The sequence below is a fragment of the Trichoplusia ni genome, chromosome 2 (genome assembly GCF_003590095.1).
Source record: "Trichoplusia ni isolate ovarian cell line Hi5 chromosome 2, tn1, whole genome shotgun sequence".
Classification (NCBI taxonomy): Eukaryota; Metazoa; Arthropoda; class Insecta; order Lepidoptera; family Noctuidae; genus Trichoplusia; species Trichoplusia ni.
In genome coordinates this window covers 7,127,401-7,141,311 of record NC_039479.1, presented here as the reverse complement: position 1 = coordinate 7,141,311, position 13,911 = coordinate 7,127,401, and the positions used below count along the sequence as shown (strand labels likewise).

Genomic DNA, 13,911 nt, shown 5'->3' with positions numbered 1-13,911 from the left:
TGATAATTTATAAGGCGCTGAATCATTGTAATTATCTCCTTAAGTCCGAAGTCAATAAACGTGTTCAATAATTTGGGTGTAGTCCGTACAATAATACTCTTGATATCGAACGGATATTACTCATCTTCGAAGCGACCGTGATTTAACAAGATTATCGAGAGGACATTCGTCGGTGCTGCACTTACCTACGCGAATATATCAAATTGATGAGGGTCCGAGCTCCGGCCTTAGGATGCCCAGCCCGTAGGTACCGCAACACGATCATTTTGAAAACATTAGCGGCCAATGATTAATTATTACGAAAATGAAGGCTTGGATCAACGCGAACCCCTAATTTATCGCCCAGGCTTGAGAGATTGAATTACTTTTTATTTTGCCTGTTAGTAACGTGTAGAGCGCCATCGCTCATGACAACTTAAAATAAATTAAACGCTGTGCCTTGGCCCGAGATAAGACGCTTTGCTACAAAAATCACCCATCAAACTTATAACAGTATCAAGGGTTGCTTAACCTTGAATTTTATTTTATTAGAGCGGCAATAAAGTACAATATCTGTAAAATAAAACAATCTAGCTGTAACAGTTCATGAGATACAGCCTGGTGACAGACGGACGGACAGACGGCAGAGGATAAGTTAAAGGGTTCCGTGTTTACCCTTTGTCTTAGGAAGTCTTCTCATCTCTTTATGCTGTCATCTTTAATCTTGTCTTTTAATTGATTTGAATATCTCATAAAAACATTCGCGCCTCTATGCATATCAGTACAATATAATAGTAACATCGCTAAAATTTACCCTTATTAGTTGTGAAGGCCAATTTTTCTTTTTTAGCCACCGCCCCTGTGGCCTAATGGATAAGGCATCGGCCTCCTAAGCCGGGGATTGTGGGTTCGAGTCCCACCAGGGGTATTCGATGGCTGCTGCTTTTATTTTGATATTAATTAGATTGCTTGTTGATTTTTTTAAGTATTATCAATTTTTTGTGAAGATGTGGCTAAACTACTTCAAGTATTTAAATGTTTAATCTTATTGAAACTAAATTAAGCAAGTATTGCATATAAAATATTTATTCAAAAAATATAACATTTATACAAAGAAAACTCCCTCAATTAATAGGGAAGGCAATAGATACAATTTTTATTTTTATTTTTGCTGCAATTTTAATCACAAATTAATAAAAAAATGATTAGGATCTGACATTCCGCTTAGCTTAGCTCCGCTTAGCAATTTCTTAACAAAACTTTGAATCTAGTGTGAATCAGTGTAATATACATTATAGACCTTAGGCTAATTATTTACCACAGTTATTTACGCACTTGCGTAATATTATACACTTAAAAACTATTTCTAACCTACAGAAAGAACACAAGGAACAAGGGTTATAAACAAGGTAAATGAGGAGAGGTTTTGCCTATTTGACATCCTTTTATATCTGGTTGACAGCCCGCTGTAAAGCTTCCATCTAAAGACAACGGCTTCAATAGCGCATCGTCAGGGATTCGCTGACTGAAACTAAGCCTTTTGAAGGACAGGATAAAAATAGTTTATGCAGACCTGGTGTAAATTCATGCTATATAGCCTTAAGGACCTCATGTCGCAACCATTTTTTTGAAAAGATTTCTTTGTTCGTAATGATTACGGTAGTACTTCACGTTCTTTAAAAATAGCTGTTTTGTCTTGAAACTTTTATTTTGATTCTCTTTTTGATTTGGTCTTGAAATAGAAGGTATTATCAAACTTAATCAAAATTGGACCTATCTATCATAGGTAAAAAGTTCTAGCTCGTGCCACAGCAACAGTTAGCGCTAGTGTTTGGGGTCCAGTGTAACTGCAACATCCACAACACGTTGATTACATCGGGTCCCGTCCGATCACCGAACTTAAGCAACATGGGGCGCGGTCAGTACTTGGATGGCTAACCGCCTGTGAATACTGCGTGTCGTCGTGCCCCAGACTCACACTCTATCTCAATTCGATTGACACAGAACTCGATTCTATCGGGTCTAGCCTACTATTGACGTAGTGCAAGTTAGACACCACGCTACGCCATGTATTGCGTCATTTCGCTTCAATAATGAGAACATCTTGTACAGTCTGGTAGTCTCATCTTAACTGCCCATTTGTCCGAAGGATAAGCCATTTAACACACAAATCTCCCGCTGCGTTCACACTAGTAACTATAGCGGTAACCAATCTTTAATTGCAATACCAGCCGCTAATTGCAGTGTAACCTGCACAGTTATTAATTACTTCCATTTGATGCAACACAACATCGATATATCTGGGAGATTATGCTACAAACACTGTAATATGCAAATTGTTGAAACAGGTCTGTACAATCCGAAAGTAATATTGAAAACAGATAAAAGAAAACTGGTAAGTTAGCAATACTGCTATCCCGGTTATTGGAAATTATGTTAAGTAAAATACATGAAAGTATTAAACAACTTTCGCACAACACCACCTAGTTTTAAACTAAGCAAAGCTTGTTCTGGGTGAAAAAATATCCACGACTTCGATATAGATGTCAGAATAACTAACCTACTCATACAACAAGCCACTCATTTTTTATCTGTTTTTATGTGTTAAGAAGGTGAAAATTGCTTGCACCGTCAATAAGTTATCAGTCTTCACTGTCTACTCTACTCTAACTCCACAGCTACACCATTTTCAAACTACACCTTAGTCAATGCATGGTTATACTGGCTTGCAATCGTCATATAGGCTTAAGATCAAAAATTTATCAACTTATATTTTGATAAACAATGGTCAATGTGTAGCACTTTTGTACTTTCTCTTTATACATTTTCCGCGTAAGCCAGATGATAGAGTGTTTCCGAAGTAAAATGAACGATAAAACCACTGTTAATAATTATAATCCTCATCCACAGTAGTGGGCCATATCGTTCGACAACGGTAGATATTAGGAAAAAATAACATTTCAAAGTTGTAAAATGCATAGTTGCGATACAGACTGCGCTTTTATCAAAAATGTTGGATACCTGTACCTCGTAACTTTTCCAATTAATTGGTTTGCCTGCCAACTCGTAAAACTGCAGATCGTTTTCATTCCAAACTCTGAATACAAAAACCAGTCTGAATACTAAGCAGTAACTTCATTTTAATATACCAAAAAAAGTTTACAATACTTAGATTCATGTTTACTGTGATATTTGAAAAAGAATATTAATGACGCATGTGCCGGATTCTTCTTAGATAATTTTTAGTAGGTAGCTGCACCATTTAAACAGAAACTGATTTTCAGAGATTTTAAACTTCGAAAGCCTCTTAAGTATCTAATTACAGGGACACATAATTCGCTCTATTCTATTTCATTTAAACCTTTATATAAAATAAATACTACTTGCTCGAATTCAATAACAAATACAACCCGTACAAATACTTCAACAGATCCAATACTAAAGGTATGAAATCCCAAACGCATTTCAGTTCCAGTTGAAACGTTATTTAAACCTGTCCAAAATAGTGAAAAACCTCTAAAGAAAGAATCCCTTTAAATGATATCTAAACCAACGAAACGCTACAAAAAGGCAAAAAAAATCTATCCAAAGGTTTTACATTTATTACCAGTCCGGTGTATTAAAAGAAAATATATAAATACAGAAGATAGAGAAAGCAGACATGTTACTATTCCGTTAATATACTTTGCTACTTATACATTAAGCTCGTCTTTATGATCACAGACAATTTCTTAAAAGGTATTTTAGGTACTTAGTACTGGTTGTAATGATCATAGCGCAAATCCTTTAAAACGCTACTTTTATAGAGTCCAGAGATTATTTTAGTGAGTGCCATAATGGACAGCTATTTTGTTGTTCTAAATTAAGGTTTTGCTGTGTCTTGGTTACAGTAGTTTTGTGATGTATTTTCAGGCACGGGTTAGCTGTGGTTTAACCTAAAATATGTGTTTTTATTTTATATTTTAAATTATAAGAAATATTGCGAAGTCAAATACTTACACGTAAAATCAAATTATCAACTTTTTCTCCAGCCATAACGGGGTCGCAACTGAAAAGAGGTGCCATCAAAGTCCATTTATAAAATCATCAAAAATTCGAAGCACTAAAACAAATGACTGTCCATTTAAGATTCCATATCATTCACATAGGAGCATTCGAAACAACACCCTTTCAAAATTCGCGCCTATCTTGTGACCTAAATCCGGTGTCTTTGACTAAGGGATGAGACTGCGGATGCACCCGAAGCCCCAAGCACCCTTCAGACAAAGCACCCTCGAGTATCGCTTGCATCTGCCCCGACCTGATGACGTCAGCAGCGATAAACCGTCTACAGCAGGGGCTCTCAAACTGTGCGCTACTTGCTACGGGGCCGGGGAGCTTATATCTATCGCTTAAAATAATATTTTTGTAATTTGTTAGGCGCAGGACGGTATGTAATGCATTTACCGTAAGTGCAATAATTTAACTTTGAGTCTTAAGATCAAGGTAGAAAGAATAGTATTGCCGATTCCCTGCCATTAACCAAAACTATAACTTTCCCGAATACTAAATCAAAAATATTAACAGCACCTCATCCATTAAATAAGTCGAGCTACAATCTACCTTATTTATACCTATTATAATTTGTATCTTCTTTTGTCTCACACTGGCTTGAAACTGCGACATGATAAATTGCATGACTTATAAATGCGCCTACAGCCGGAAAAGATTGGGAGCCCCTGCTCTACTTACTCTATGAATACATACTTTTTGCTTCCTTTTAATTGTTAAAAAGTGACTCTTGAACTAGACAAAGCATTGATGAATAGTTTAGGTATTGTATGAAAGTAGCAATGGTATAAGTATTTAGTTAGGGTGAATGATTAATTTTAATGATAATGTAGAGTTCCGAAGAGTTGGTTAATTCGAGTCTATGAATATAAACAATAGTTGTGAAAATTAAAATAAAAAGATATTTATCTGCATCTAATCAATTTTAACCTATCATTTCTAACCAATTTTAGATAATTAATAACAATATTATTATTATTTTTTAGTTGCAAAATAAATTGCTGATTATCTGCAAGTCCCTACATTTAGGTTCGCTCAGTACTTCACTCAAAAATTTATTATAAATACAATGATTGACTTGAAAATAAGTTTGACACATATTTTTATTTATACCGTTTTTTTTTAAACAATGTCCTGCTTTTAATTATTCCTTCACGATTTCAAACGAATGCTACTATCAAAGACACTAAGTAAACGAGGGGATATTTCGTGGAAAATATCATAGCCCCTGTGGCCTAATGGATAAGGCATCGGCCTCCTAAGCCGGGGATTGTGGGTTCGAGTCCCATCAGGGGTACAATATCTTTATTTTTATAATATTAAATAAATTACAGTGTACAATTTTTTTAAATTTTGTGATAAATGTGTAGAAAAAAAAGATAGTGGAAAAATGTAATTCCCAGTAACTTTCACATTGTTGTTTTTTCTTTTATTGTTTAACAAAAACTGTTATTTACATAGGACCAGGCAAACGGATTTATCCACGACTTAGAATTAATAGTATTTGCATATTCACACGCAGTAGAATATAAATAAATGGGAAAATAGTAAGAAGTAGACAAAATCTTTGCTCAGGCTAACCGCTATCTGCTAAGTAGCAAATTCTTCACTGCAAATATAAATCGAAACCAATTCATTAATATATAATACAACGACCAAAAAAAAGAACCGTAGAGCCAAAACTATATCGCCTCTATCTTCCAATTTACATTGGGCAGACCTTCAAAAATAATTGCATTATATTTATGAAAATACCTCCAATATTCTCTTAAATAAAAAAGAAAACCATTTTTAAACCTCGTTCAAATTCATATTACAATACATACATTTTAAACTTACGATCGTTCATCTGACATTTTCATATTCTTTACGGCTTAATACAAACCAAATCTCTATCTTACGCACACAACTACAATATAGCAGAGAAGTATATAGACAGGTAATGTATACGTAGGTGTATTATATTTATGAATAAAGTTTAATGGCCGACAGAGTGTAGTTACGAGATGCAGGTACGTACATACGCGTGTGCGTAAATTGTGCGCGTGTGCGTGGGCTGTCTGCGACCTTGCCAGGGTCGTCTGATGCCTGAAATTCAGTCTGAATTACGGCGAGCGATGCGACTGGAGTGGGGGAAGGGGGCAAGAGATGGGCCCAGGTCGATATTCAAATTTTAATCACAGAACAATGCGTTGAGGTTTTATAGAAACCTATTTGCAGCTGGTGCTTGTGAATTATTTGCCTTTTGCAGTTTTGTGCTGTAGAAGTTTTTGAAGGTTGTCTGTCAAGTTTTTACCAATCTGCGAATCTCTCAAGAGTTTTTCATGATTAGGTTGGTGATATAGTATGTTAAAGAAAGTCATTGTTAATTTAGCTTTCTATTTTCATTATGTATTTAATGAAGATCACTATAGACCTGCTTAGTAGATACTAGAAATTGAGATTTCATACCCCTTCACCGCACTAAGCTTTCATAGTAACTTAGTTTTACCTCATCTCTCTCCAGAGATTGTTGTGAACCTCATGGAGAAGGTAGTTATAACCGACTAACCATCGGGAGTGTTGTACCGCACCTTGCGGATTGGAATGGAATGCATTCGCAATTCATTAATCGACCACAGCTACGGGCCTACGAGAAACATTCTATTTCATTGAATATTTGTACCCCACCATGGGGCATTCAACCTTGCCAAAAAAGTATGAAAAAAAGATTTGACCAAACGATAATTCTTCAACTGCTTCAATTTGTCAGCTTATAAAAAAACAAAAACTTCAAATTAAAAAAGAATTTCCATTTTGAAAACAATAAATACGCGCCCGATGTATAAACAAGAGGAATCCTTCAAAATGCCTGCTTTGTACAGTGTAATGGAACACTCAAATTCCAATCTATTCTCAGAGTTCCGCAAACAAATCCTCGAACCGCAATCAAACGTCAGATTTCGATTAGCGACAAACAAGGAAAACAAATCGAGAAAACTTAACAACCAAGGAATGAGACTGCCTTAAAATAATATTTACTTAGTACTTCAAAAAGTATTATTTAGATCCTTTTGAAAGACAAAATTAATTGACCGAAATTTAGGCCAAGTCGTAATTATTTCTAAAACGACAATTCTTTAGTCCTCTACTAATTAGTAATGAATTCCTAAGTACTACCTAATAATATGCTTATAACCCACAGCAGTCAGGATAGCATTAAATCCTTAAATAGATGTTCAGACTTTATATGAAGAGCAAGAATAATTTGAACAACTGAATGCAATCTAAATTACGACACCATTGTAAAACAGCAGACTTAACAAGCTCCTTCATTCAATTAATTCAAAATACAATAAACTTCACAATTAATTCAATTAGTAATATTATACCTGTCAAGCCACATGAAGACAGGCTAGTCTCACAGGGAGCATTCGCTCCAAAACTTGAGGATACACTCCGGATCTACGTCAGGCCGTCTCGGTCTGTCACTTTAGCTTTTTAGTGCATTTATCATTGTAACAACATTGTCTCTTCCAATTTTCTCCTTACCCAACCAACAATAAACTCTACAATTGAATAAAGTGAGTTCAAATTCAAATGCTATATAGTATATCAGTTTATTGGGCGAATAGAGTTAGGTTCAGTCGACCTCTGAAGACGGCCAACGAACGCCTGTGACATTGAAAAGGGACGCGGGTAGGCCTCATCCCCACCCCTCAAAATATGCCTGTAGCCTGCACTCCCGCCGGCCCACCCCCACTGGTTTGGGAGGGGGGATGAGTTTCAGAAAAATCGCCGTCGGCAGACGCATTGTGTGCGTTGAAAAAGGGTGGTGATCACAGGCCATTCAGCTGTATTTTACATCAACTAGGTATACATCTAGTTAACGACGAATGTAGGAGGTATAAGCCCTTTTAATACTGAATAGTGAATAGTAAATGCTATTTCTTTTGAAATTCGTTCTCTTTATCGCGTAAGTACGTGCGACTCGATTGTTCAGCGATGACAATAATGGTCTTTAGAGAATCCTATTCGTGAATATCAGTATTTTCAGTCTTGTTAATAGTTTGAATAGTCGCATATAGTAAGATAGTTATCAGTAAAAAGACTCTAGAGTTTAGTTAGGACTCCAGAGGTATAAAGAAGACACAATAAATTGATGTTTTTAGAATAGCAGGACCTATATTAAAATATTGCCTTTATTCTGTTTTATTTTTTCGATTTGTAATTTAAATGAAAGAAAAAAGTAAAGATTCTAAGTCACATTTACCTAAACAGTGAAATAGCCATCAGCTTATGTAATAACATTATTAATAAATGTTAGAAAACCAGTAGTACAATAATCCAAATCACAGTAAAAGCATCACTTGTCTCCTTTTTTTATAACTCTTCAACTCTTTGGATTACAGGTTGGTTCCTTGCATTTTGAGTTTGCCTCGACTCCTTCACGTAAACATTACAATATAATAATACAAACCCAATTTATTGTTACAAATCGTACCTACTTTGTTTGTTCGTCAACCTCAATGCCCTCTCTGTGACTCCTGCTTACTCCGTGAAGGTTAAAAGTTTGTTGAATAAAGTATTTAATTACGCTAGGTACTTACTACACAGAACGAAAGTATACACAATGCATTGTAATACATGTGTTGGCGTGAAAGAATTATATTAAAATTTATGAAATGAATATGTTCAACGTTTCCACTATCAAATATTAATGCAAATAATAAAACATTTTAAATACTCTGACAACGCCATCTCTGTAAACGTTACCAAACTAACTGAGCTGTGTTGGTTGAGCGCCATCTATTGTGAGCATATTTGACTACATGAACACAAATATGGTATACAACGATCTTAGTTCAGACACTAAACAGAAGATGGCGTGCAAATCTCTATTTTGTAGTAATGTGTAGTTCGTAGCTCGTATTAATACGAGCTACGATTACGATACGATACGAAGAGTTGCAGTAACTAATTCTAATAAATATTGCAATTGAATAAAAAGTGACCATTTTTAGAGTACCTAATGTATTTGACTTCATTGAGTTACCTAATGGTATACGATAATATTCATTATATTGTCATTCATACCTATAGCTTTTATACGTAGAGAACAAACGAAAGGTCATTAGTGCACTCAATTATCGCTAAATTGATTGGAGGGAGTCATCAATCAAGCGCAGCTATATTCGGATAATCAAACAAGAACCAGGACATAAAGAGGTTATAAACTCACTACTTAGTTTGGCGTAACCCTATACATTCCATTATTTTCTACTACAGTTTAAAACCCTTTAAACACATACATCTGAGCATGGTTGTCCACCATACAAAATTACAGTATGCTGCTCAAAATTGCTTCCTACACAAGCAACACGGAAGGATATTTCCCATCTTTCCTTATTCTCAATTTCACGTTAACCTTTATGACAAGTAAACTTATAATCGACAAAAGAAATGCATTTGGCATTTTCAAAAGTCACAACTGTAATTTTGTGATAACCTCGTTCTTTTCTTATTTCTTGATAGTAATTATTGAGCAGTTAGCATTTAACATATGTATGTGCAAGTTATGTCACGAGGTCAAAACTGGGGTATTGTAACGGAAAACAGATCTCCTCCTTATTCTTTGATGATGTCCAATAAGACTCCAAGAGTATCTAAGTTATACTGGCAGAAGCTATGCGGGAGCCGTTGCAGTTGTAAGAGATAGACCTTAACGTCTGATATTACCCTCTTTCCCCAGAGGAGGTGTGTGTCCGCGACCACTTCCCACGTGTAGAAATGTCTCTTATCTAGAGCAGATCTTACCCAGAATTTAATAAAAACTTACATAACAATATGTTTCTTTGTAATTGACATTAATGTTATCTTTGTGGCCATTGCAGTCACAATGATATTTTCGCAATACAGCTTTATGTTCTTCATTATACCTAGGCATCAAGTTTATCTTAATTAAACTTATCAACGCTGTCATTTTTTTTAAACCATTCCAAGTAGGTTTTAATAAAATTTTTCAGTGACCGATGCAGGATTTTTTTTATTAAATTTATTAGAAAACAAAGGCATAGAATTGTCGTGTCACAGGTTATCGATTACCGTTGAATTGCCGAATACCTGGTGCGCAGTGTTGTGTGACACTTTGGATTGAAGCTCATTGACGGCATACACTGGCCAGAAGATTTGATTTGTAGAAGTTGAATAGATCGCTAATTTAATGCAACCATAGGCAAGTTACTGTTTTGAAGCTCTAACGCTGGTCGATTCGGTTTCAAATGTAATGAACTGACAAGTCAATTTTCGAAAAGGAATTTAATAGGTACGCTTGAAGTTTTCTATTCGCGACTACAGCATGGCAATGTGCTATTGATAAGACCTTCTGGTAAAGGTGCATAGAAGAAGAATCACAATTTGATCTACAGGGTGTCCCCATAGCTCGGTTTTTTCTGCAATCCTTATCTTCATATAACTCGGTATGGCCGATGGCTATAGCTTACTAAAGTTCAACACACTTAATGAAATCCAGAAGAATATATAATTAGACTCTTTAAATGCATATAATCGTCTCCAAGTGTTGTTTAAGGTCAGGTGTGAGAATGGGACGCCGCTCTCCATGCTGTAAAGCACTGTCACGCTTCCACAACTGCATTATTATGCATGGAGATTGCAAATCCTTTTTTTATTAACAAAGTGGGAGAATCGTCATGGACAGCCGCTCCTTTGGGGGATCCCAACAAATACTGTTAGACTCTTGAGTAAACCTACACCGCCGTGCTACGTCATCTGTATTTTTGTGTCGGTTTACGGCAATGCTTAATAATCCTTCATACTGGTAACAAATTAAGCAAGGTTTCAAGCGAATTCATAGAATGTGTGAAGCGCCTTTCGCTACAGACTGTCTCTTGGAGTACAGATTAAACAGTCGTGACGTAACAGCGGCCCGTGGAGTGGCGTTTCGCAAACGACGGCCGACGGCTGCGCGGGCGCAGCCTTATGTAACACTTTCTTAGAACAGACCGGATTACCCCTCCGTGTTCATTTAAATAAATATTTATAACATGTAAACATAGTATATGTAGATTACACTGTACTAGGAAAGAAGACATTAGAATACTAGCTGACCCAGCAAACGTTTTTTGCCGAATTTTGTTTTTTCTAGTTGTATGTATTTTTAATGCCACGTTATAAAAAAAAAATCAAACAATTTCGTCCAAAAAATAAAATATATTTTTTTAGTGTGAGCAACCTCAGTGTGAGAAAAATAGATGTTGTTCTATTCTCAGACCTACCCAATATGTATACAAAATTTCATAAAAATCGGTCGAACCGTTTCGGAGGAGTACGGTAACTAACATCGTGACACGGGAATTTTATATATTAGATGTAATATGTAATTATTATTACATTTTATTGTAAACCTTTTGAGTTACTGGCCTAGTACTTCGTCAAATTCCAAAAAAGGTTCCAATCTTTAAAAAACGGATCTTAAAATGCGCTCGGTAAAAAACATTTTGTTAAAAGCCTCCTCGGTTTTTTCGTCTTCCAAAAAAGCCGTGATTTATTATAATTACTGGCACAACCATTGAGTAAAAATACGTTTTTGTATTTAATGATACAACTATTGAGACCACAATACAAACAAAAACGTATTTTTCCGTGTATGACAAAACATAAAATCAGATTCGTGTGTTATGGTACAGAAAAAAAATACCTTTGATGGTCTAATGACTGAAGTCTGTATGATACAATCATAAAAGCCTTGCTAAACAATAGTAACAGCAGTTCACTGACATTTAAACAATAAAAGGCATTTATAGAGATCTTAATAGGCATCTGGAAGAGCTAAATCTAGGCTTTTTGTTGGTAAACAATTGGAGCTAATGATGTTCTTTTTTCTAACTTTTAATCTGCATTGACTGACGAGATTACAGTTTTTATACACGTATACCTTATTATACTGAAATTCGCTGCCAAGCATTCATTATTTTATGCGCCGTTATTATTTACCGCATCATTGATTTGTCGAATTCAAAAACATTTTTCAAAGATTCAAAGCTGAAGGCAAAGTAGTCCAGGTAAAATATTTTTTTTACTTTTGAATGTGAGGAAATCTATACTTAGAAAATCTGTAACTTATAACATCTTAAAAATACTAAAAACCGTTTGTTACGACTCCGCGTAACCAAATGCCTCCCTATTTTGTTATGTGGACCTTGCCATCTCTATGATTGTTGTAGTCACTAAGCTAAGTCTTATCTATACGCTACTTAATATAACCATGATCGATTCTGGAACGACGCTCTACAGGATGTGACGGCAAAATAAAAAAGCCACCATTAAAATAAACCTCCAGCAAAAGTGTGTCTTTTAAAGCAAGTATATGATGATGGAATAACTGGTGATTACGTGAATTACGTCACACACATACTATCAAACCAGAGTGAAGAAAAAGTAGACTCGTCTGGTGTCAAGAGGAAGCGGGCCTATTTATGAAATCACGAAGAAAATTGCTCTACTTAACAGATTTTATTTTTATTCTGTGTTATATTTCTTACGTAATCCATTTATCACTATTTTGAGCGTTTAATGTCTTAGATTCGAAACTCATGACAACATCCACTTCGTATTAAGGTTAACACAATAATTACGTGTACGTTTGTCGTGTTGTCAATCTTAACCAATTTCATTGTGTGCGTCATTTAATTCGACTGAAAGTTATTATCTTATTAGGACATCAAGATTAGAGGGGGAAATGAGCAAAGTGGTAGCTGGTTGAAGATTCGTCTGATCGCGATAATTTTTATTACGCAAACATGAAGGGCACGCGATATATGCTTCCTACTTATGACATCAAAATTTTTCCTCCTTATAGCTGCAATACACGCTGATGCCTGTACTATGATACTGCTACGCTGAGTGATATGCCATGCAGTTTCCTCTATAGCAGTTATTCTGCTTCAACAATTAAGAGTTTATAGTACCGGCATTGGCACTTGACATGGTAAGTGAGCAGATTATCCATATTTTTGATAAGGGAAACAATTGACGGTGTACCTAAAGAGTGATCATGATGATAATATGATAGTGCCTCTCAGATATTCAAAGTTGGTTTGGAACAGCAAAACACTTTGGTCAACCTGCTGACACTATTGAAAGAACTACTCAGTCATATAGTAATCTCGAGTGATGATAATCGGCCTGTTATGAGTATTACGATTAAGTAAAAGTTCCAAGAACTTAATGACTAATTTAATCTGCTCTACCCACTACCGTTTTAGTTAAATTTAAAGACTGGATAGTGAGAATAAGAGGAAATGCTTCAGCAATTACCACGAAGGTTATATATTCACAAATGTGCTAACGTCTGCTCTTACTTTGTTAATTAATTTCCTGGAAATTTTGTCGGAAGGATTAAAACTCAACGAAACCCGAATGATTGATGTTGTTTTCTTTTTTGTTTTAATACTCAACTGACTTGTGGTTTATAAAGGGCGATGTTCCGTGTAAATGGTACGATTACTTTTACAATAAAATAAGGTCAAATAAAATTATATTTTCTTTATCTCTTCTTTTTGAAAAAATAGGTAGAGTTGTTAATCCGAAAATTCACAGACAACATCTCTGTCAAAGGTCATGATAAAAATATTGTCAAAACGACATAATAAACCCGTGTATTCCACACGTTTTGCGTGTAGATTAGGTGCTAATTATAAAACACGTGCGAACCGTAATAAATTACACTTTCGCGATACATAATTTGAATAGCAATTAAAGTTTACAACGGAATTATATTTCGTATATTTGGATAGGTGTTTCCACCAAATTAGGATTTCAAGCTAATTGGTATAAAAATCAATGTTTTAATATTAAAGGTTTGTGACATATGCTACATTTTGA

General features: G+C 35.2%; 2 non-coding genes across 2 annotated transcripts; both read left to right on the top strand.

Annotated features, from left to right (window-relative positions):
• The first annotated feature begins 834 nt into the window (after positions 1-834).
• On the top strand, positions 835-907 carry Trnar-ccu. The gene has a single exon. It is a non-coding gene; the product is annotated as a tRNA-Arg (tRNA).
• Positions 908-5,253: 4,346 nt separating this feature from the next.
• Positions 5,254-5,326, top strand: Trnar-ccu. The gene has a single exon. It is a non-coding gene; the product is annotated as a tRNA-Arg (tRNA).
• Positions 5,327-13,911: the final 8,585 nt, after the last annotated feature.